The 22,985-nt window shown below is 47.0% G+C and overlaps 1 protein-coding gene across 3 annotated transcripts in view; it reads left to right on the forward strand.

Annotated features, from left to right (window-relative positions):
* LOC147748976 (gametocyte-specific factor 1-like) overlaps positions 1-22,985 on the forward strand; it is a 657,206-nt gene that overhangs the window by 322,463 nt on the left and 311,758 nt on the right. The gene's annotated exons all lie outside the window — the stretch shown is intronic.

Consider the following 22,985-nt stretch of genomic DNA (forward strand, 5'->3'; position numbering starts at 1 on the left):
ACACTATCCAACACTTACCCTATTGTTGCAGCCCCCTGGAGTTAGAATAGTAATTTTTACCCCTACACTATCCAACACTTACCCTACTGTTGCACCCCCCTGGAGTTAGATAGTGTAGGGGTAAAAATTACTATTCTAACACTTACCCTACTGTTGCACCCCCCTGGAGTTAGAATAGTAATTTTTACCCCTACACTATCCAACACTTACCCTACTGTTGCACCCCCCTGGAGTTAGAATAGTACTTTTTACCCCTACACTATCCAACACTTACCCTACTGTTGCACCCCCCTGGAGTTAGAATAGTAATTTTTACCCCTACACTATCCAATACTTACCCTACTGTTGCACCCCCCTGGAGTTAGAATAGTAATTTCTAACCCTACACTATCCAATACTTACCATACATGCAATGTAATGGTATGCGTTGTAAAGGTAGTATGCACTGTACTGGAATGCGTTGTGAAGGTCGTTTTGAGAAATGCGTTGTAATGGATGTTGCGTTGTAATGGATGTTGCGTTGTAATGGATGTTGCGTTGTAATGGATGTTGCGTTGTAATGGATGTTGCGTTGTAATGGATGTTGCGTTGTAAAAGTTACGTTGTAATGGCATGCGTTGTAACGTCATACATCCGTCTGAGAGCCGAAGTTCTAGCAAATCTCCTCACCACAGTGTAAAGGAGAGGGAAGGACTATCTACAGCTACTGCAGAGGTGGAGTCTGCTAAGGTGTTTAAGAGGCCCTCTTCTCTGTCATCTGAGAAGTCTGAGAAAGGCTCCATATCGTCTGACGCAGCAGAAGATTCTGTCGACGAAAGCCTCAAAATCTCAGGTGAAAAAAGTTACACCTTCGACGGTGCAGTCAGCGTCGACGGGAGCGACTACTGTTAGATATCGACGAAAGTATTGATGATGACAGCGACGACGACGAAGGTGTCGTCAAGAGCTACTACGATGACTGTGACGACGACGGCTGCAGTAGCGTCGACGGTCTCGTTGATGGCTGTGTTGGCAACACCATCTCGTCCTCAACGAGTTTTCCTCTAGCTGCACCATCGCCGACGGTACCGTCGACAACTTCTGTCGACGGAATTACCATTTCCTTGAATGGCATAATACCGGACATGACCTCTCCAAGGAGGGTTACCCCCTTGCCTCCCGCACTGTTGCTTGAGGAGGAAGATGATTCTGATGGAGATGATCAGGATTCTTATGGCTAGGCACATAGTCTTTCTCAGTTGTTGGTAAAGTGCCAAGAGACGGATTCTGAAGGCGACTATCTTCATGAATGCTCTTACCAGCAGTCTTATCGACGTCCAAGAGAGCGCAAACCAGGAGATGGTATCAGTTCCTTCTTCCCTCTTGGCGGATCTTCATGGCGTGTTACAGGATTACAGGGCCAGATGTTCTCAGGCTGCTCCTCCTGTTGCTGTCCCAGCAATACAGGCCGTACCTGCACCCACGGCTTCACAGTGGTTTCTCCGGAATTACCATCACAGGTGGTTTCTCAGCCACAGACACCTGTCCCAAGTATACCTCCAGCGATCCAAGAGGTTCATTCTGATTCCTCTGATGAGGATCAGGATGATAACAGGCCTAATCAAGGCTTGGAATGGTATGATTACTTGATTCCGGACCCAGCGTCACCTAGTCTGGACCCGGTGGACTCTCCCCCTGCGGATATTAGGGGGATTTCACAAGTTAATGGAGAGAGCCTCTGGTAGATTCAAGCTACCTATGCCTTCTGTACAAACAGAGGGCTTCCTATATGACTTTAAAGAACCCTATAGGAAGGTGATCCGGTCAATACCCATTGTCAGCCATGTCTGGGAAGAGGGTTCCAAGGCAATGAACAACCCAGCTATGGTATATGCAGTTTTGCCACGCCTGGAAAAGTACAAGGCCCCTGAGGATGGTCTGGCATCTTTGACTGGGCAACCGAAACCAGTAATATCGCAGGCGGCACAGAGGTAGTCATGTAATCCTTCGGCGCCACTGACCACTGATAAAGAGAAAGAGGGAGGGCGCATTGATAATGTGGGGAAGAGATTTTCCTCTATGGCAAATCTTCTAGTGCGAGTGGCGAATGCATTGGCGATCCTTGGCCGATATGATCGCCAAATGTGGTGCCATCTGTCACCATATTTGGACCAACTTCCCCAGGAGTCCAAGGTGGAAGCCAAAAAGATATTGCAGGAAGGGGAAGCAACATCGGCATAGGTGATAGACTGCACCATGGATATTGCCACTACGGCTTTCCGTTAGCTGGCTGGCGCAGCGGTTCTCCTTCACCAGGGATGGCTCAGGGCGACATGGTTCAGGCCGGAGGTCCAATAAAAGATCCTGGACCTCCCTTTTGATGGTGAGGCATTGTTCGGCAAGCACATAGATGATGCCCTCCAAGATATAAAAAAGGATACAGAGACGGCTTGGTCTCTCTGTACTCTTCAGTATCGGAAGGCTCCTTTCCGGGGGGCCAGGGGGACAAGTACTACTTCATACAGAGGATCGTATCAACAACAACGATACTCTTCTTATGGATCAACGTCTCAATCGTATCGGCAGCCTTACCAGCAAAGACAAGGCCAAACCTAGTCTTTCTCTAGATCCAATGCTAGAGGAAAGCAGAATCGCCAGGGATGTGATACTTCCACGAGACAATAGCGGCATTCTGGCTCTGACTGCTGTACCCACCTCCCCAACATTTGTGGGAGGCAGGGTGTCTTTATTCCTCCATAATTGGAAATGGATAACATCAGACCGTTGGGTGCTCAACATCATTCAAGAGGGCCATACATTGGAGTTTACTCAAATACCACCTTCCAAGCCCCCTGCTGCCATGCCTTCGAAACATCTGCTTCTCTTGCAGCTCGAAGTTCATCAGATACTCCTCAAGGGAGCTGTAGAGCTGGTTCTCTTATCTCAAAGAAGGGAAGGATTGTATTTCCAGGTGGTTTTTCCTGGTAAAGAAGACGCTGGAGAAGTGGCGCCCCATTTTAGATCTCAGGGAGCTAAACACCTATCTAATTTCTCAATCCTTTCGGATGGTTTCACTCCAGGATATCTTAAATCTCCTCAATCCGGGAGATTTCCTGGCCACTCTCTATCTCGAAGATGCGTATTTTCACATACCCATTCACCCAGCTCACAGGAGGTTTCTTCGATTCACAGTAGACCAGAGCCACTCCCAATTCAGGGTTTTACCCTTCGGACTTCGCTCTACCCCAAGAATCTTTACCAAGGTGCTGGCACAGGTGGCAGCTTTCCTAAGAAAACAGCATTTTTAAGTCTTCCCATATCTGGATGACTGGTTGCTGAAGGCCCCGTCCAGGGATGCGGGGGAGGAAACAATCAAGGCATGTACAAACTTTTTCAAGAACCTAGGTCTGACTCAACAGGGAGAAGTCGTCCCCTCCCTTCCAGGACAGCACGTTTCCTGGGAGCTATCTTGGACACTACTCTCGGCAAGGCCTTTCCATCCCTCAAAAGGCAGGAAAAGCTGAAATCCATGGCTCATTTGTTGAGAAAAAAAGTGTCTTTCAGTAGGCAATTACAAATCCCTGCTAGGAGTGATTTCTTCATGCATTCTTCTGATGCCTCACTGCAGATTGCGGATGCGATCTCTTCAGGAACAATTAGACAAGCAATGGCAGCAAGTTCACGGCTCATTCGACGACAAGGTGGTGATTACTGCGGCAATGAAAAGGGCAGCCTTGTGGTGGACGAAGGAAGAAAACCTATCCCAAGGTCTATCCTTCGTAAGCAATCCAGCTCCTAAAGTGGTAACGACAGATGCCTCGCTGGAGGGCTGGGGTGCATTGCTTCAGGATCTACATGTCAGCGGGCATTTGTTGTCCCAGCACCGTCATTTTCACATCAACCTCCTAGAACTCGGAGCAATCTGGCTGGTACTGCAAGCATTTCTTCCGCGATTGCAAAGGTCTGCGGTTCTCGTCCGCACGGACAACACCACGGCCATGCACTACATAAACAAAGAAGGGGGTACCAGATCTCTTCCATTATCTCAGGAGGCCCAGGAAATTTGGGAGTGGACGATCCTACACGGAATATCGCTAAAAGCAGAACACCTGCCAGGAGTGCTAAACGAAAAGGAGGACAGACTCGGCAGGCTGTTGTCAGTCAGCCACGAATAGGAACCGAACCAGACGGGTCTTGGAGATTTTTCATCGGTGGGGCAAACCCTAAATAGATAGCTTTGCCAACCCGATGAATAGAAAATACCAGTTTTACGCAAGGAGGTTACACCATCGAGGGTCGTTGGTGAATGTGCTTTCGATAGCTTGGTCAAGAGCATTTGTGTATGCCCCCAACCCCCCAGAACCGTGCAAGATGATCCTAATAGCTCCTGCTTGGCGAGGCAGTTTTGGTTCACGGAGCTGCACCTCCTTACTCTGGCTCCTCCACTTCCTTTGCGGGTGATTCCGGATCTTCTCACAATGTCCCAAGGTCATATTTAGCATCCCGATCCTCGTTCCTTACACCGGACAGCATGGCTCCTGAGCAGCGAGAGTTCCTAAACCTTCACCTCTCGAATGAGATAAGAGGTTCTGTCTCAAGCTAGAGCCCCTTCCACTAACAAAACTTACCGTTTGAAATGGAAAAGATTTTGCATTTGATGCCAGAAGAAGGGTGTTGACACTTTCTCTTCTCAGCCTCATCAGGTTCTTCCTGATCTCCTGTCCTTGCTTAAGACCGGATTGGCTCATTCATCAATAAAAGTTCACTTGGCAGCAATTTCACTCTACAGGCGCACTGCATCTGGACCTTCTCTCTGGTCATCCAGAATTGTCAAGCAGTTTCTCAAAGGCCTGTTTCGAGAATTTCCTCTGGTGAAGCCTCCGCCTCCCACATGGCATTTGAATTTGGTTCTCACCCTGCTGATAAAGCATCCCTTTGAACCGATTCATTGGTCCGACATGAAATTTCTTTCGTGGAAACTGGCACTTCTTCTTGCTCTCACATTGGCAAGACGCATTGGGGAATTGCAGGCTCTCAATACAGGAACCTTTTCTCCAGCTCAAAAGAAATACTGTAATTCTAAGGACTAATCTGAGGTTCATACCTAAAGTACCTTCAGACTTTCATCTCAATTAACCAGTGATTCTCTAGTCTTTCTTTCCTCATCCTTCCATGCCAGCGGAAAGGTCACTCCATTCAATGGATATACAGCGGTGCTTGAAATTTTATCTGGATCGCACCAAAGGATTTTGTAAATCTTCCCAATTATTTATCGCATGTAGTGCTCCTCGCAAGGGCCTTCCCCGTCAAAGCAGGGTATTGCTAGATGGATTTCTAGTGCCATTCAGTACTGTCATTCTGCAGCTGCCAAGCCTCTGGAAGGCAGAATTAGAGCACACTCCACAAGATCCATGGCTTCCTCTACGGCTCTTCGCAGGAGTGCAAATCAAAGACATTTACAGAGCTGCAACTTGGAGCAGCACACACACCTTCACGAAGCATTACTGCCTGGAGTCCTTTGCACAGGAAGACTCAGCTGTAGGCCGGGCAGTCCTGAGGAACCTCTTCCATTGAGCGGTAGGCTTTCCCTAATATCCCTCCTTCCTGTAATTGCACATTTTGTATCTAATGATAATACTGATTACTGTTTCAATTTGTATTTTTCTTTCTTATGCAAGTATGAATACTGAGGTATTTCTATATTTTTGTCACAAAATGTGCTTTATTGCTGACTGCTAGCTACTCTGATACAAGCTATGGGAATCTATGAAAGTTCCAATACTGGGGCAAGAAAACAAGTTACTTACCTGTAACTTTGGTTCCCCAGTATTGGTAACTTTCATAGATTCCCATGCGCCCACCCTCCTCCCCTGGGAAAGCTCAGCCTTCAGCAAATGTGGTTACTGTTACACAACGGCTACAAAAATCTGAGGCTCTGAGGTTCTCTCAGGAGGGTTCTATGGGGTGAGGCTAATCTGATTAGTTGTTGCTTTACTTTGGTCTCTTTTACAAAATGAGGTGGATATGCTACAAAAGGGAATGAGGCCTAGGCCTTTTTCTTTCCATTTTGTACCTACTGCTATGTTATTTTCTTTACTGAGACAACCCCTTCCGACGATGGGGAATGATTCAAGCTATGGGAATCTATGAAAGTTACCAATACTGGGGAACCAAAGTTACAGGTAAATAACTTTGTTTTCTTACTTAACTTGCCAGTATGATGATGGAAAACGTGAAAGCCATTTGCGAAAAACAGAACAAATAAAGATGAATTTTCTTTCGCTGTACATCTTTGTTAGATTCATACTTGATTTGCTCCTTGTCATCCGCCTGTAAATCTTCACTAGTAAAAGTAAAATTGCAGTCATAACATTCAACAGTGGACCGTGTGGTGGTGCACCTTGTATGACTCACATACTGACCAGTGAAATGATCAATGACTTCCAGATCTCAGATTTTCATAATTTAAGGATCAAATAAACCGTATTAATAAGGGTTGGAGGTGAAGTAGCATGTGATTCTAGAAAAAATACTTTTGCTCGATAACTTGTTGGACGTTTAACTTTTTATTACTGGTGTTCAATCTTGCATTCACCTGCTATGGCATATTGAGAGACGAAAGTAGTCTAGACCAATGCTCAAAGAAGACTGGAAATCTCAAGGTGTCATTTCCTTTTTTTTATCGTTCTGCAGGACTGTCTTTTTCTCAATTGACCTTTTTTATTAGTCAGAACTTTTGGATAGTCCCGCTCATGCACAGAATCTGAGAATTTAAAAAAAGCATATGTAAAAATAGAAAAAATAAAAATGCAGATAAGCTGTTTTTTCATGAGGAATAATTTTGCAAACCCTTCTGTGCGCTACATAGGTACATTTCCATTGATTTGTCTTAATAAAAAGGCAAATCTAAAAAGGCAAATCTAAAAAACTAGGCAATGTGTGGAATAGATGACCAGAAAAATACCAGATACAAACCTGATTGTAATACAAAAATAAAACTGATGCGGTTTAGGTATGTAGACTATTGGCATTAAGGGTTGCCAATTTGACACTGCTTCTGGAGGAATTCTGTCTTTCTCTTCCAGGGGATCCTCATCAATAGGCATAAGCACATGAATATTGCTGCCCATGCGCGGGACCCAGGAAACGCATCATATATGTGAAAACCATATATGCAGCTCTATATAGATGGGTGTGTGTGTATATATATACATATATAAAAAACGTACAATGCAGCCTTCCCTAGACATGCTGAACAATGCTGCAAGAGAAGTCTTTGCACATAAATACATTCCAATAAAGCAGGGAGAAAGAACTTTTGAAAGCTGCTTTATACAGCAGAAAAGGTAATCCTGCAAGGAAAGTGAAAACCTTGTCAGCACATAGGCTGCATTGTAGAGAAAACATCAGTGTAGAAAGCTGAAAAGCTAACCCACAAACAGTAACAATAAACCTACACCGTGCCTTTTAAGGCATTCATGACCCCTAGCTCCCATTATGCGGGTGACTGTGAGGGCATTGTTTTTCACACACAAATCCCTTTTTGATCCTGGCAAAAACACTCTCATTCTGTCTGTATTTTATGCCTGCCTTCTGATCATGATTAACACACCTGCCAGCTACTGTCCAAAAGAACCTTGAAGGACAGAGGATTCTTCTCTTCTCAGCCAGCCCATAGAGGCGATCTTCCTCCAGAGGCAGGTCACCGCTGAAGGAGCGAGCATCTGCAAGTAAGATCCCAGTGAGCTCTCCATCGCGTTGGGCTCGGCGCCTCGAATGCCTTCAGCGCCAACGAAAAGACAATCGACAACTGGCTCGCCGTCGAACGGTCGCCTTCGAGGATCACAGGTATGTCGATCCCTCTGCCGTCGTCAACCAGGCGACGGTCTGCGTCGAGGCATCTATCTCTGTTGAGGTGGGCTCGCCCAACGTCGAGAGACAGGTCGCCGTTGAGGTGGCATTCGACGTAGAGACATGCTCCGTATTGGCAGGGTCACCGGCGAGCGGTGTCAAATCGTAGATCTCCGTTGGCGTCAACCAGGTGTTTGTCGACGTAGAGTCAAGCTCTGCCGTCGTAGGTTCATCAGCGTCCGGCGTCGAAGCATACCTCTCAGAGACTGGTACCATCACCTCAGTCTGCGTCTGAGACGTTCGGCGTAGAGGTCTAGATCCCCTCCAGTGTCACATTCGACGTCAAAGCCATGAAAGTCGACATCGAGAGACTGTTCGACGTCTAGGAGGATTTCTCCGTCGAGCCGGTCATCGGGGAGAGCACAGGCACGCTCACCCTCAAGCGCAAGGTCTATAGGCTCCAGGCATTCGGTGTAACTCCACTCAACGTCGAGACTTACAGAAAGGTCGATGTCGAGGAGGCATTCAGGATCCAGAGCCTCTCCCATTATGGTGACGCAGAGCAGATCAACGTCAAGGAACTCGCCAGCAAAGTCCCCCCCACTGACTGAGGTCGCGCTCAAGAACCCATGGGGCCTCTTTGCGTTCCATCAGAAGTTCCCCAAAGACAATTGCGTTATCTCGCAGCACTTCCATTCATTCTCAAGAGCCTGCAGGTTTGCCACCAAGGAGTTCTCTGAAGAGGCGAAGATCCCCCTCAGTACATCTCTCTCCCAGATAGCTGCAATCCCAACATTATTGGAAATCAGCATCTGCAGGTCTCACTCAAAGGGTGGAGGAATACTTAAGCCCATTGTATAGATCTCCTTTGCAGCGCTTGGTGCAAGAAGTGGAAAAGCCACCTAACCCTCTCACCAGAGCACCGGACAAGATCCCCTGATCGCAGGTCAGCACATGGGCATCGCAAAAGGCGGCCTACACAATCTTGGTCATCATCCTCAACTCACTCATCTAAGAGGGATTACTCTCCCACCCTCACAGATGGTCCGCCTAGCAGTGTCACCCATTGATGACATGAACGCTTTCCATGATGTCCTTACCAGAGGAGCACAGAACCTGGGCATTACCGTGTCAGCTACTCAGACGACTACGTCCATTATCTTTGAGACGCTACATCAAAGATCTGTGTCAAGACCGCTGCTCCCCTTGGTACCGGGAATCATCGAATCAGTAATGGACGTATTTCTAGCTCCAGCTTGAGCAAAAGCAGCTCCTGCACTTATAAAGAAGTACAAGCCGGCTGCATCGGATCCTCTATTTCTGAAATCAGATACACCCCCCGATTCTGTTATAATTGCAGCAGCTAAGAAAATGCACTAATTTGTTTCTTCTTCCTCCGCTCCTCCCGATAAGGAGAGTAAAGCTCAAGACTCTTGGGGGAGGAAAGCCTGTGGCTCGGCGGCATCCTCTTTACTAGTCTATCCATACCTAGACGATTGGCTACTAAAGGAATCCTCTCCTCTCCTGGTCCAGGAACACCTCATTTGTATGAACCTCCTTCAACGTTTGGGCCTGCATGTTAATCTGGACAAATCGGTCCTTCAACCGACCCAGTCGCTCCACTATCTGGGGGCCTATATCAACTCCGTCCTAGGAAAAGTGTTTCCTTCAGCTGAAAGACTGTCATCAATGAGGGTCAATGGCAACCTCATCCTTCAAACTCCTCAGCCATCAGTAAGACAAGTGGCTTCTCTGCTGGGCTCAATGGCCTCCTGCATCTTCCTCCTACCCAATGCCAGGATGAGGCCTCTTCAACAAGACCTAGAAGACCAATGGAATCAGTCCGCGGGTCAATGGAACAACCGGATTCTGCTATCCCCTTTGCGAAGAAGTCCATCCTCTAGTGGATGCAACCACAGAATCTCCTGGTGGGAGTTCCTTTTCACCAACCTCTGCCAGTGCAATCCCTGATTAGACGCTTCTCTTCAGGGTTGGGGAGCACATATAGGTAATCTGCAGACACAGGGCAGATGGACCCCCAACGAGCAAACTTATCATATCAACATGCTGAAACTGCGGGCAGTTCACTTGGCTCTCAAGGCTTTTCAACCTCCCATACAGTCAGAATCCATATTGGTTCAAACTGACAACACAACCACCATGTACTATTTAAACAATCAAGGGGGAACACGCTCTTGTCCTCTGTCTCTCGAAGCCCAAGCTATTTGGCACTGGCTGTTGGCCAGGATCCTATTGATCACGGCAGTTCATCTGCCAGGGAAGCAAAATGTTCGAGCAGACTCCCTCAGTCGTCACTTCCAAGAGCAAGAAGACTGTGTGCTCAACAACGACGTGGTGGCAGACATTTTTCAGCAGTGGGGTCATCCCTGCATCGACCTCTTCGCAGACGAAGAAAACAAAAATGCCACAACTTTGCATCCAGGTTTTACCAACCAGGAACAAAGGGCAATGCACTTTTGATAAAGCGGTCAGGGACGTTTGCATATGCCTTTCCACCCCTCCCTCTCTTTCCGAAGGTAGTGGCAAAACTTCTGCGATCCAGAATGAAGATGATCCTAATAGCACTGGACTGGCCTCGCCAATAGTGGTATCCGGATCTGTTGCAGCTGTCAGTTTGTCCGCATCGGAGGCTTCCATGCAGGCTGGACCTTCTTACCAAAATTGTGGGGGGGAGAGGGGGTGGGGAGATCTTTCACCCCAGCCTTTCCTTGCTCAGCTTGACCGTATGGCTCCTGAAGTCCTGCAGTATGGACATCTAAATCTTCCACCAGACTGCATGGACATTTTACGGGTGTCTGACCTTCCACAAGAACCTCCTACTCTCTAAAGTGGAAGAGATTTTACTTGTGGTGTGTACAGAACTGTATGAGTCCAGTTAACTGGCAAGAAGAGGTCATCTTGCCATACTTGCTCTATTTGGCCAAGTCTGGGTTGAAATACTGCTCCATAAAGGTAGATTTTGCATCCATTATGGCATATCGTAAATCTCCTAACCGACCTTCCTTTTTTCAGCTACAGGTGGTTAAGGACTTCCTACAGGGGTTGAAGAAAGTTTACCTCCCCTGTTAAACCTCCTTCTCCTCCTTGGGAGTTGAACCTCGTATTGTCCAAGTTGATGGGCCCTCCTTTTGAACCCATCCATAAAGCAACATTGCAACACCTTTCGTTGAAGGTGGTTTTTCTGTTAGCAATCACTTTTGCGCGCAGAGTAAGTGCAATTCAAGCGTCTTCTTCCAAAGAGCCCTATACAGTCTTCCACCACAATAGGGTGGTTATGCGAACCCACGTTTCCTTTCTACCCAAGGTTGTGTCGGAGGTCCATGTAAAGCAGACACTATCTCTGCCCTTTTTCTTTCCCAATCCGACACTAGCGGAAAGGTCTCTGCATTCGCTTGACCTCAAGAGTTCTCCAGTTTTATTTGGAAGCGACAAAATCCATGTGAAAGTCTGACCAATTGTTTGTGAACTATGGCTCTGTTAGAACGGGCTTTCCATCATCTAAATAAACCATCTCACGATGGATAGTGTCTTGTATAAGGTTATCTTACCAGTTGGCAAAAAAACTTTTGTTCGCATTTCCTAAGGCTTACTCGACTAGGGGCAAAGCGGTAACGGTTGCAATTCTACACAATTTACTGATGGCCGAGATTTGCAAAGCGGCAACTTGGAAATCGGTCCATACATTTACCAGGTATTACTGTCTGGATTCAGACTCCGGAGCAGATACCCAAGTGGGCCAGGCTTCCTTTAGGAATCTGTTCCGGTGTTGATTTTTCGGAGTCTGTGTTCGCCTAATGGCGGTTTCCTATGTCTGAATAGTTTTCTGTTTACTTGCCCGTAGGATGAGGGGATGCGCTTGCTATTCTATTAATGTGCTTATGATTTTTGATGAGGATCCTCTGGAAGAGAAGGATTAGTTACTTACCTGTAATCCTAGTTCTCTTCCAAGGGTATCCTCCTCAAAGTCCTAAGCAACCCACCTGCCTCCCCTGGCACGTGAACATGATACATACATGTTTCTAAAGTGGTCTGCGGTTATCCGTAAAGAACTGACCTGTCACCCCTGAGGCATGATGGGAGCTAGGGGTGATGGCTGCCTTAAAGGCACGGTGCCAGTTTATTGTTACTGTTTATGTGGGTTAGCTTTTCAGCTTTCTACACTGATGTTTTCTTTACAATGCAGCCTATGCGCTGACAATGGTTTCACTTTCCTTGCAGGATTACATTTTCTGCTGTATAATAAAGAAGTTTTCAAAGGCTTTCTTTCTCCCTGCTTTATTGGAATGTATTTATGTGCAAAGACCTCTCTTGCAGCATTGTTCATTATAGATATATATATATATATATATATATATATATATATATATATATATATATATATATATATATATATATGGTTTTCACGTGTTTTTGGGGTCCCGCGCATGGGAGGGAATATTCATGTGCTTATGACTTTGATGAGGATACCCCTGGAAGAGAACTAGGATTACAGGTAAGTAACTAATCCTTTCTGCATGGTCACCCAAGATTTTCACCTCCCGCTTGACCCGATCCAATTTGCTCTCGCTATAGACCTCTGTGCACGTTACCCCTGCTAACCATTAGTAAAGTACCTGTGCTCCAGCTTTAAGAAAAAAAAAGTTCACATTTTGCAGCAAAACAAGATAACATCAACAGCTCGTAGAATTCTAGTGCATTATCGTAGTCATGACACAGATCCATCATCGCATCAATCAATTAAATTAACTTATTCCTAATTGAAACCTTTCACTTGCCAAGAAGTCCTAGTATATGGTGAATTTTCACCTGGGCTCCAAGTTAAAATGCCACTTGTGGACTCAAGCATCTTTTTTTGAGAACTATTGTCAGCCTACTATTTTAGCGTGACTGCTGCAGTGTAAAACCTTCTGTGTGACCTGTCAAAATTTATGACCAGTTAAAAGCTTCTTTTTAAATATATCATCCTTATGTAGGCCATGTAGCCCACAAGGCAGGGTGCATAGTATTTAAAAGTAGGGTATGTTACATACATACGCAAGTGCATATAATTGAACAAAAAGTGCAGGCGCTAGAAAGCGAGTATGAATGCATGCTACGTGCTGCCACCCTGGCTAACACTGGAGAACAAATTGCAAATTATAACGACTTGGCGTAATGGGAACTGTGCTACATCTCCTGCTGACACATGGCAAGAGCATGAAGGAACGAAGGGCAACCACGTCGTACTCTGGCCAATAGGATAAAATCCACCTGGGGATAAAACTACCTGGTATGGGATTGGACCGGGATGGGATGGATCGCTATGGTACACCCGCAGTCCTGTCCGCCTTTTGCACAAGTCTTCATGCGCCCCACGAGACGTCCACAGAGATGGATACCTACTTCGATGACATAACTGGCATGATAGATACAATGCCACCAAAGTGCCTAAAGCTGCTAAAGACAAAGATGAAAAAGCAAACAAACAGGAGTGTTGTGAGAAAAAGGGAAATCATTGATCAGTGCTTGGATTCCCATTAATTATCAATGTGATCAATCTTAACATCCGGTTATCCACCCATATGGATGTTATGTCTCTTGATCATAGAGACTAACTTCCACAAAGGGATTTGCTCAATGGCAAGAGCACTAAAGAAAAGGACAGATTATACGTTCTTTGGGTCCATGACCACCTGGGAATGTGGAGAGAAACAAAGTTTATTGGGGATGTCACCTCACCCTCTAATCTAAAATCCGAATAGTGCAAAAAGCAGTATTAACAAATAACTGATGAGTTATCAAGGCCAACATGTTTCAGCCAATAGAGTAAAAGTGCCCTAGGCTTTCTTCAGGCCCTCTGTTCTTAAAATTTGCTACTGCGTGAATCTATCTACAAAACATGTGTAAAAAGAATAAAATGAGAAAGTTTAACACCACAGTCTGGTTGGAATCAATACAACCTACTTCTACAGATCCTCCGCTTCAAGGGATGCAGATGCCTCTATAAAAACATTTTAATAACATTCCTGGTTAGTTCACTTAAAGAAAAGCAAACAATTTCTATTACATAGCAAGCATTAGGCTACAAAACCGCATGTCTCGTAGTATACATCATCACAGCGACTTGTACAAAATGTAATTTCTCACCCGTCTTGATCAGGGACTGGACCTCACCTCACATGGACCTAACTCTGAATAACGAAGAGGAAAAAAAGCGGGAAATTAAAGGTAAAGATGTTTTCTTAACCACCCTTAGTTTATACCCTCTCATCTTTGTTCACACACCCATATCTTAATCCCCCCCCGCCTTTCGCAGCATCTTTGCTCACTCAACTTTACAACACGTTGTTCATTCAAAACACATTGGTTTCCATAAACAAGGAGGCTATCTGCTGGTGACCTATTAGTCTCCTGAGTTATGTTTTAGAGGTTTATATCTGAACATCAACCCTGCCTCTGGTTCAGTGCTGGTTGAATCCTAGTGAAATGGTAGTTTTAAATCCTTGTGAAACTTGAGCCCAAGATGGAACAGTCGAGAAAAAACGACTGACTGTGATGACTACGACGACTGTGTCGTCGTCGACAACATTGACGACGGCTGCAGGAGTGTCGACTGTCTTGGCGTCGATGACGCCCATCTCGTCGTCTATGGTTCGCTCGTCGGCTAAGTCTATTCCGTCGAAGACGCCGGCAGCATTACCACATATAACTTCATCGTCGACGATATTGTCGTCGACGGAAAGGATCACTATTTCCATGAGACGGATTACACCTGACATGACGCCTCCGAGGAGAGTTACCCCCTTGCCTCCAGCTCTGCTGTTAGAGGAGGATGATGACTACTCGGATGATGAGGATCAGGACTCGTATGGATATGCAAACAGTCCATCTCAGCTTCTGGTGAAATGCCAGGAGACTGATTCCGAAGGAGAGAACCTGCAGGAATGTGGGTATTCGCATTCCGCTCAGCCACAAGAGTATTCGAGGCAAGACATGGTGTCTGTACCATCTTCTTTCTTGCAGGATCTCCACAACATGCTGCAGGATTACACATCTAGATGTTCACAGCCTGCTGCTGTTCCCACTACTCAAGACCTGCCTGTCCCTACGGCCCCTGCAATGGTTTCTCCAGAGTTGCCACCTCGGGTGATCTCAGCCGCAAACACCGGTTCCACAGGTACCTTGGATACCACTGGACACTCATGATGATTCCTCGAATGAGGATCGAAACTTTGATGGCAGACCGTATGAAGGTGCAGAATGGGACGAGTATGTTATCCCAGACCCAGCTTCACCATGTCCTGATCCGGCAGACTCTCCCCCAATGGATATGGGGGGTGGGGGGGTTCCATAAGCTGATGGAAAGGGCGTCTAGCAGTGTCTTGTGTATTGGTTTCACCTTTGCACTGTGTTAAGTTAGCATGTGCTGGTTAGAAGTTAAACGTCATTTTTTTCCTTTCCTGCTGCCTCTGCACACGACACATTGTTATTAATGCTTTTCGCCTAGTTAGGTATTTTGCTTTACACGGGAATAACATGTTTGCTTATGTCAGTCTTGCTTGGTAAGCTATCTCTGTACACAGAGTGCCGAGGCCTTCAAGGTTATTTCAACACAGCCCTTATTGTTTGGATTGATCAGCGCACAGAGTAGACATAATATGGATGCAGCTGTGGCCAACTTTGGTTTTAGGCACGAATAATAATGCACTGCACTAGGCAAGACACACACTTGATGACTATCCGTACGCGGAGTGTTGGTGCAGGAAATGTGATCCTGCATCACCAGTCCCTGAACCCAAAGGTATGGGCCCGCCCTTCTAAGCCCTAAGAGACAGTCTGTAGATATAATATAATATACTAGCTAGAGAGGGCAAACGGAGGTTCTATTTAAACCGGTTTCCTTTAGCATTTTAACATGCTTTCACCCTTTGTATTTTATGGAATAATAACTATGCTGATAACCTTGACCTTTATAATATGTTTGCTTGTATTAGCTAAGATACTGCGTTTGAAATGTTTAGTTCTAATGCAGTGTTCTCAAACTCGCATGTGTCCTCATTGACTCCTCGTTCTGGATTGATATGTTAGTATAACAAGAGTGATCATGTGTTCCACGTTTCCTGAGGTGTTTTAAGTCCATGTTCTGGGTTGTCTAAATCATTGGGGTTTTGTTAATACCAATGAGACAGGGATTGCAAGTCTGGTAGGGGATTTTGGATACTAAGGTGAGTTTTGGCACACCCTAATTCACTGAGGTTCTAAGTCTCTATGCACAGTTCTGTGTAGTAGCAGGATCCCTGCTAAATGGCACCCGATCGTTGGTTGTCTTATTACATGACACTTGAGTAGTGCTTAAATCGGTCCTTAACACCCTTCGCTATTGTTTACGGAAAACAATAGTGTCAGACAAACCTGCCTATATTAATATAGGTCCTTTCCAGCTTGATTCTTTCAAAACTGTTTACTTGATTTACTACCCAGTTGTGCTACGTTCTTTTCATTGTACCTTTTTCTTTGTCACTATGGCCGCGGTGGACATTCCGCAACAGTCGCATTGCGGTGCGCAATAACTTGCAGAATTCTGTCCCCGTGGATGGCATGGCAGTAATTATGGTGGTGAGTGCAGAGGTGGCTTACTCATACAAGAGTGTTTTTACTCGTGGGTGACCTTCCCAGCAGTGAACGCAAATACCAATGTGTTCGAAACGTACCCTCCCTCTGCTGTGCCGCAGGAATATGATCCATATAGGACACAGGAAGTTCCGATAGATGCTTGGCAGCACAGAGTTGTGTTTAATGGCACCCTACCCCACTCCTTGACGGCACCGAGGTTAGGTCCTTTGTCCATTCCAAGCGCTACATGGCCTGTTTTGGCAGGATTTACACCGCATCCTCAACATTGAGCGGTTGCCGTTTCTGATTTGCGGCGGTTACATACAGTCGCGATTATTGTAATTAGATCGTTAGTTCAATACATTACCCGCAATTTCCAGGGCGGGGCCCCGGGAGGTGCGGCGCTTCCTGCTGGACAGGGCGGAATGAAACTTAGCCCTGTTATTTTCAATGCTGTGATGGGCAAGTGCCCCCAGGATAAGGATGAATTTCCTTTCTGGCTTGCCAGAAGTTTGACCATCTGGAAACAGTATTTCCTAACACGACTCCTGGTGAAAAACACAAGATTCTGACAATTAGCATGCTTAAAGACTTGACCCCCAGAAATTTGTGACTGTGAGTCGTGGGGGAAGATCTTTGCGGCAGTTTATGCGAGGTGCTTCGGCACTCCGTCCATGACTGTCCTTCCAACGGTCATTAAACGTGTTCAGGATGAGCATGGGCCTGAGGCAGCGGTTGAATTGGGTATGCGCCTATGCGGCTCCTTTGATGTAGTTTCCGATCTTATACTTGCGAATGTCAAGGGGGGTGCGGTGAACTTTCAGGTGTCCAATGCATTGCAGGCGGTTCCCGATGCCGACAAACCCCGACAGTTACAGAGGATTATTGTGCCGGCTTATAAGACCGTGGGCCGCAATAGCGGGGGAGTCAAGCCATTTTCCACTAAGGAGAAAAAGCAACCCCAAGGGCCGAAGTCAGAGAATGACTAACATCCCAAGACCAAAAAACAAAATTGGCCGAAAAAACAAACCGGTTAAACAACAAAAAAAACAGAAACAGAAGTCTTGTCCTGCATCACCAGTGCCTGCGCCTACAGAACGTATTTATGACTTGCGCGACGATAAAATCACCTGATCGTTTTCAGGTTTCTGAACAACGCTCTTCTCGTTCTTTTCAGGACTCACCGGCCTCATCGACCGGTGGTGGAGGCGGCAGAGGTCCGGGTGGCCAGCAGGGACGTGACCAGCCCCGCCCGAAAGACGGTAAAGGCAAGCAGGATGATTCAACACCGAAGAGAACCCAGTTTCAGAAAAAGAATGTTGCCGCTTTTACAGCGAGATATGCCACAGATAGTGAACGCGGCTTCGGAATCAGACCTGGGCTCTGACCTTGCTGGACAGCGCGGCTGAGATTACCATAGTGCGAGAGGCCCTGCGTCCGCTACTGAAGGTGACAGCGACTGATCGTTATGTTGTTGTGGAGACAGCTGATACTAGAGTAGCTCCCCCTGATAGACTTTATGAAATAGTCCTTTTAATTGAAGGTGACATACAACATACGATCAAGGGGGTATTTTGGGAGAATCTTACGACTTCATATGACCTCATGTTAGCAGAGGCTGACTGTCCTCCACCTTTTGTGCTCGCAGCTCCGAGAGGGGAGGAGGTGATCCTCACTAGTTACGCGCACACGGTCTCAAAAGAGCATGCGCTGAATTTTGCAGAAGAGTGGGCTAAGGCTCTTACGCCAGCTCTGTACCGTACAGTGTGGTTGGGATACATTTTCTCCGCACCATGAGATTACTTTACGGTCTGTGCCACAGCCTCAACCTCAATATCCCATCCAACGAGAAGCTAAGGCTTCCGTCGCGGAAATCCTTGAACAATTGGAATATTAAGGTGTGATTGAAACTTGTTACCGATGAATAACCCTCTTTTTACTGTGACCAGGCCTGACGGCTTGTACCGTTTTGGTATTAGATTACCAGCATGTGAACTCTCATTGCCCTACCTGTGCAGAACAGAATACTCGCGGCTCTGCTCTAGTGGATAGTCTTGTGCGTAAACGTTTTAAAACAACACTTGACATATCCAATGGTTTTTTTGCCCACAATTTGGACGGACTGAGTTCCCAGTGGACCAGGTTTACCTGTGGCGGCAAACGCCACTATACTAGTTTACCTATGGGCTATAACAATAGTCCAGGCGTGTTTGCTGCCCGTATAGTCTCTATGTTAGAGAGGATAGACACTAATTCGTGTTCGTATGTGGATGACCTATATCTCAGACGACTAGCTTTGGGCGCATCTGTGTCGAGTTGATCGCATAATTTGTAACTTGGCGGACTTCGGTTACAAATTTAACTTTGCAAAGTCCCACATTGCAGAGTATACAGTGTTTTTCCTGGGCTATGAGCTCAACAATGAAGGTAGAGGATTGGCTCCTCACTTCTTGGAGAAATGCGCACAATTGCGCGCTCCAACAACTCTGAAAAAAATAGTCCTTGCTGGGATTTTTCAATTTTGGGCGTACTTATATTACCCCAGTATTGGAACTTTCCTAGATTCCCATGCTTTGTATCATTCCCCGTCGTCGGAATGGGAGTCTCGGTAACAAAAATACCATAGCTGTAGGTACAAAAGACAATGGAAAAAGGCCTAGGCCTCATTCCCTTTTGTAGCATATCACCCTCTTTGTGTAAAAGAGACCAAATTTTTGGCATCAGCCAATCAGAAGTGCCTCACCACTTAGAACCTTCCTGAAGGAACCTCAGAGCCTCATTTTCTACCGCACGTTGTGCTTAGGGAGTCTCCTTTGAGCTCTGCTCAACTTCTACTCTTATAAAGGTTTTACTTCAGAATTTTCTTCAGAATCTTTCAGATTCACTTCAGGATTGTAGCCGTCTTCCAGGATGTCGGATAGTGTGAAGAAAAAAGCCCTTTTCAAGCCTTGTTCCTCCTGTGGCAAGAAGAGGCTTTTTATGGAGGATAAGCATAAGGACTGCATATATTGCCTCTATCCTGACCACCAGGATGCTGACTGTAAGATCTGTCACACCTTTTTAGCCAAAACCCTCCGATACCGTGAGGGTAGGCTCTTGACATGGCTTCAAAAGCTAAAATCCAGGAAAGAAACTGTCTCAAGTGACAGTGAGGAGGCAGCATCGATGGCTTCTACGAGCAGGTCAGTGAAGAGGGGTAGGGGTTCCCCTTCATCTTCCTTGGAAAGATCTTCAAAGGCCTCAAAAAAGACCCCCAGTGAGTCTGAGAGCTAAGGTCATAGCAAATCTCCTCACAAGAGTGTAAAGGAGAGGGAAGGACCAACTACGTCTACAGGTGAGAAGACTGCCACAGCCTTCAAAACACCTTCATCCCAGTCTTCTGAGAGGAGTTCTAAGTCCTCGACGACGTCGACGACGGAGGTTCTGTCGACGAAAACATCTAAATCAGGTTTGTCGTCGTCAAACACAGTCGACAGGAAAGCCACCGTCGACGGCAGAGTCCTCACCGTCGACTGAGAAACTGAAGGCGCCGACGACGAAGGTCCCGTCGGCGACGAAGGTCCCGTCGGCGACGAAGGTCCCGTCGGCGACGAAGGCCCCGTCGGCGACGAAGGCCCCGTCGGCGACGAAGGTCCCGTCGGCGACGAAGGTCCCGTCGGCGACGAAGGTCCCGTCGGCGACGAAGGTCCCGTCGGCGACAAACTACTATGGTGTCGTCCATGATGACGACTATTTCGACGACTACGGTCTCGTCGACGAGGGCGTCAACGACTTCTACTGTAACTGACAACAGCTGGTGTGTCGACAGTTTCATCATCAACGACGTCGACGACGCCAATCTCGACGACGCGAATACAACCGTCGACGACGGAACCAACAATATTATCCACAGAAAAGAGGATCACCATTTCTGTGACTAGGATCATGCCAGAAATGACGTCTCCAAGGAATGTATCTCCTCTGTTGCCGACCATGCTCCTTCAGGAGGGAGAGTCAGAGGAAGATGAAAAGGAGGCTTACAGCTATGCCAATAGTCCCTCCCAGCTTTTTGTCAAGTGCCAGGAAACTGATTCAGAGGGAGAATACGGCCACGAGGAGTTTGGTCCTCTTCAGATGCAGCAGCAGCAGCAATCTGATCAAGGAATGGTTACAGTTCCAGCATCTTTCCTTCAGGATCTGCATAAGATGCTGCAAGACTATAAATCTAAGGCGAATAGGCCTTTTTTCAGTTTCGTCAAAGCCTACTATGCCCGCAAGGGCTCCGGCTTCATTTGAGACGCCTACTTCTCCGGCTCCAGCTTCCCCCTCAGCCTCAAACGTCCTTTCAGCAGGACTCCTCGGGACGACAAGAGGGCCATAATGATGATGATGATTCCTCGGATGAGGACCAGCGATCATATCTCTAATCCTGATACGGAATATGATGAATATGTCATTGTCAATCCCTCATCTCCAGTTCCGGACCCGGCAGACTCCCCGCCAGCGGACATTGGGGGTTTCCATCAGCTGATGGAGAGAGCTGCTGCACGATTTAAATTGGCCATGCCCAAAGTCACTACAGATTGTTTCTTATGATTTTTAAGGAACCCTTTCGGAAAACTACTAGGTCCATTCCTATTGTGGAACACTTATGGAAAGAAGGCATAAAGGCTATGAAACACCCAGCGACGGTGGTCCCGGTGCTACCGCGTCTAGATAAAAAATACAAGGCGACCGATGATGCACCTGCGGCCTTAACAGGTCACCCAAGGCCAGACTCTGTGATCTCGCAGGCGGCGCAGAGAAAATCACGCAACCCTTCTGCCCCACTGACAACTCCTCCGGACAAGGAAGGACGGAGGTTGGATAACGTGGGAAAGAGATTCTCATCTATGGCAAGTTTGCTGGTGAGAGCGGCTAATGCCCTAGCGATCCTGGGTAGGTACGACCGCCAGCTCTGGTGCGATGTGGCCCCGTACCTTGACCACCTGCCTCCGGAATCTACGTCTGAGGCAAAGAAAATTTTACAGGAGGGAGAGGCGACGTCGATGGAAATTATCGACTGTGCAATGGATATTGCCACAACGGCATTCCGTTCATTGGCTGGAGCGGCAGTACTTCGTCGCCAAGGATGGCTTAAGGCTACTTGGTTTCGGCCTGAAATCCAGAACAAGGTCTTGGATCTCCCCTTTGATGGAGAAGCTTTGTTCGGTAAACTCATTGACGAGACCCTGCAGGACATAAAAAAGGACACAGACTGCCAGGTCCTTGGGAACCCTTCAATTCAGAAAGTCTCCTTTCAAGGGATCCAGAGGCAGGGGTGGTAATTACAGAGGATCCTTCCAACAGCAACGCTATTCCACCACGGGCTCAGGTTCCCAACAATACCGCCAGCCTTATCAACAGCGGCAGGGCCAGTCTACCAACTACTCCAGGCCTTACAATAAAGGAAAACAAGCTGGACGGGATTCGTCCAAGCGCCAATAGCGGCCTCCTGGCTCTTCCTACTGGACCCTCCTTCAGGAAATAATCAGCTGGAGGCAGGGTCAACAAATACCTTCACAACTGGTCCAGGATAACATCGGACCGTTGGGTGCTCAACATCATTCGGAAAGGGCATACCTTGGAATTCGCGCAAGTCCCTCCACCCAAAGCTTCGGCAGCCACTCCATCGAAACACCAGCGTCTCCTTCGGCTCGAAGTTCAACAGATGCTCCGCAAGGGAGCGATAGAGCCGGTTCCCTCAAACCAAAGGGGTCAAGGATTCTATTCCAGGTTCTTCCTAGTGAGGAAAACGCTAGAGAAGTGGCGCCCCATTTTAGATCTCGGGGAGCTAAACGCCTATCTCATCTCCCTGTCCTTCCGGATGGTGTCTCTCCAGGACATCTTGAAGCTTATCAGCACGGGGGATTTCATGGCCACGCTTGATCTCGAGGATGCCTATTTCCACGTTCCAGTTCACCCAAAGCACAGAAGGTTTCTGCGATTCACAGTAGCCAAGAGCCATTACCAGTTCAGGGTTTTACCCTTTGGACTCCGCTCAGCCCCAAGGATTTTCACAAAGGTGCTGGCGCCAGTAGCAGCTTTCCTGCGAAAAAATCATTTTCAGATCTTCCCCTATCTGGACTGGTTACTGAAAGCTCCGTCCAGAGAAGCGGCGCTGAAGGCTGTTCAGGCTTGTACCAATTTATTTCAGAACTTGCGACTCACTCTGAACAACGAGAAGTCTGTCCTGGTCCCGTCCAGAAGAGCTAGTTTCCTAGGGGCGATCTTGGATTCGAAGCTCTCAAGATCCTTCCCTACTCCGAAAAGGAGGCAGAAATTACAAACCATGGCCCAAGACTTACAAACAGAAAAGTGTCTTTCAGTACGCCGCTACAAGTCTCTACTGGGAGTAATCTCGTCGTGCATCCCACTAATTCCCCATTGCCGACTAAGGATGCGTCCTTTGCAGGAGCAACTAGACAATCAGTGGCAACAGGTCCACGGTTCATTCGAGGACAGAGTGACGATCACTCCAGAGATGAAGGAAGTGGCCTTATGGTGGACAGATCAAGACAACT

The sequence above is a fragment of the Lissotriton vulgaris genome, chromosome 1_1 (genome assembly GCF_964263255.1).
Source record: "Lissotriton vulgaris chromosome 1_1, aLisVul1.2, whole genome shotgun sequence".
Classification (NCBI taxonomy): Eukaryota; Metazoa; Chordata; class Amphibia; order Caudata; family Salamandridae; genus Lissotriton; species Lissotriton vulgaris.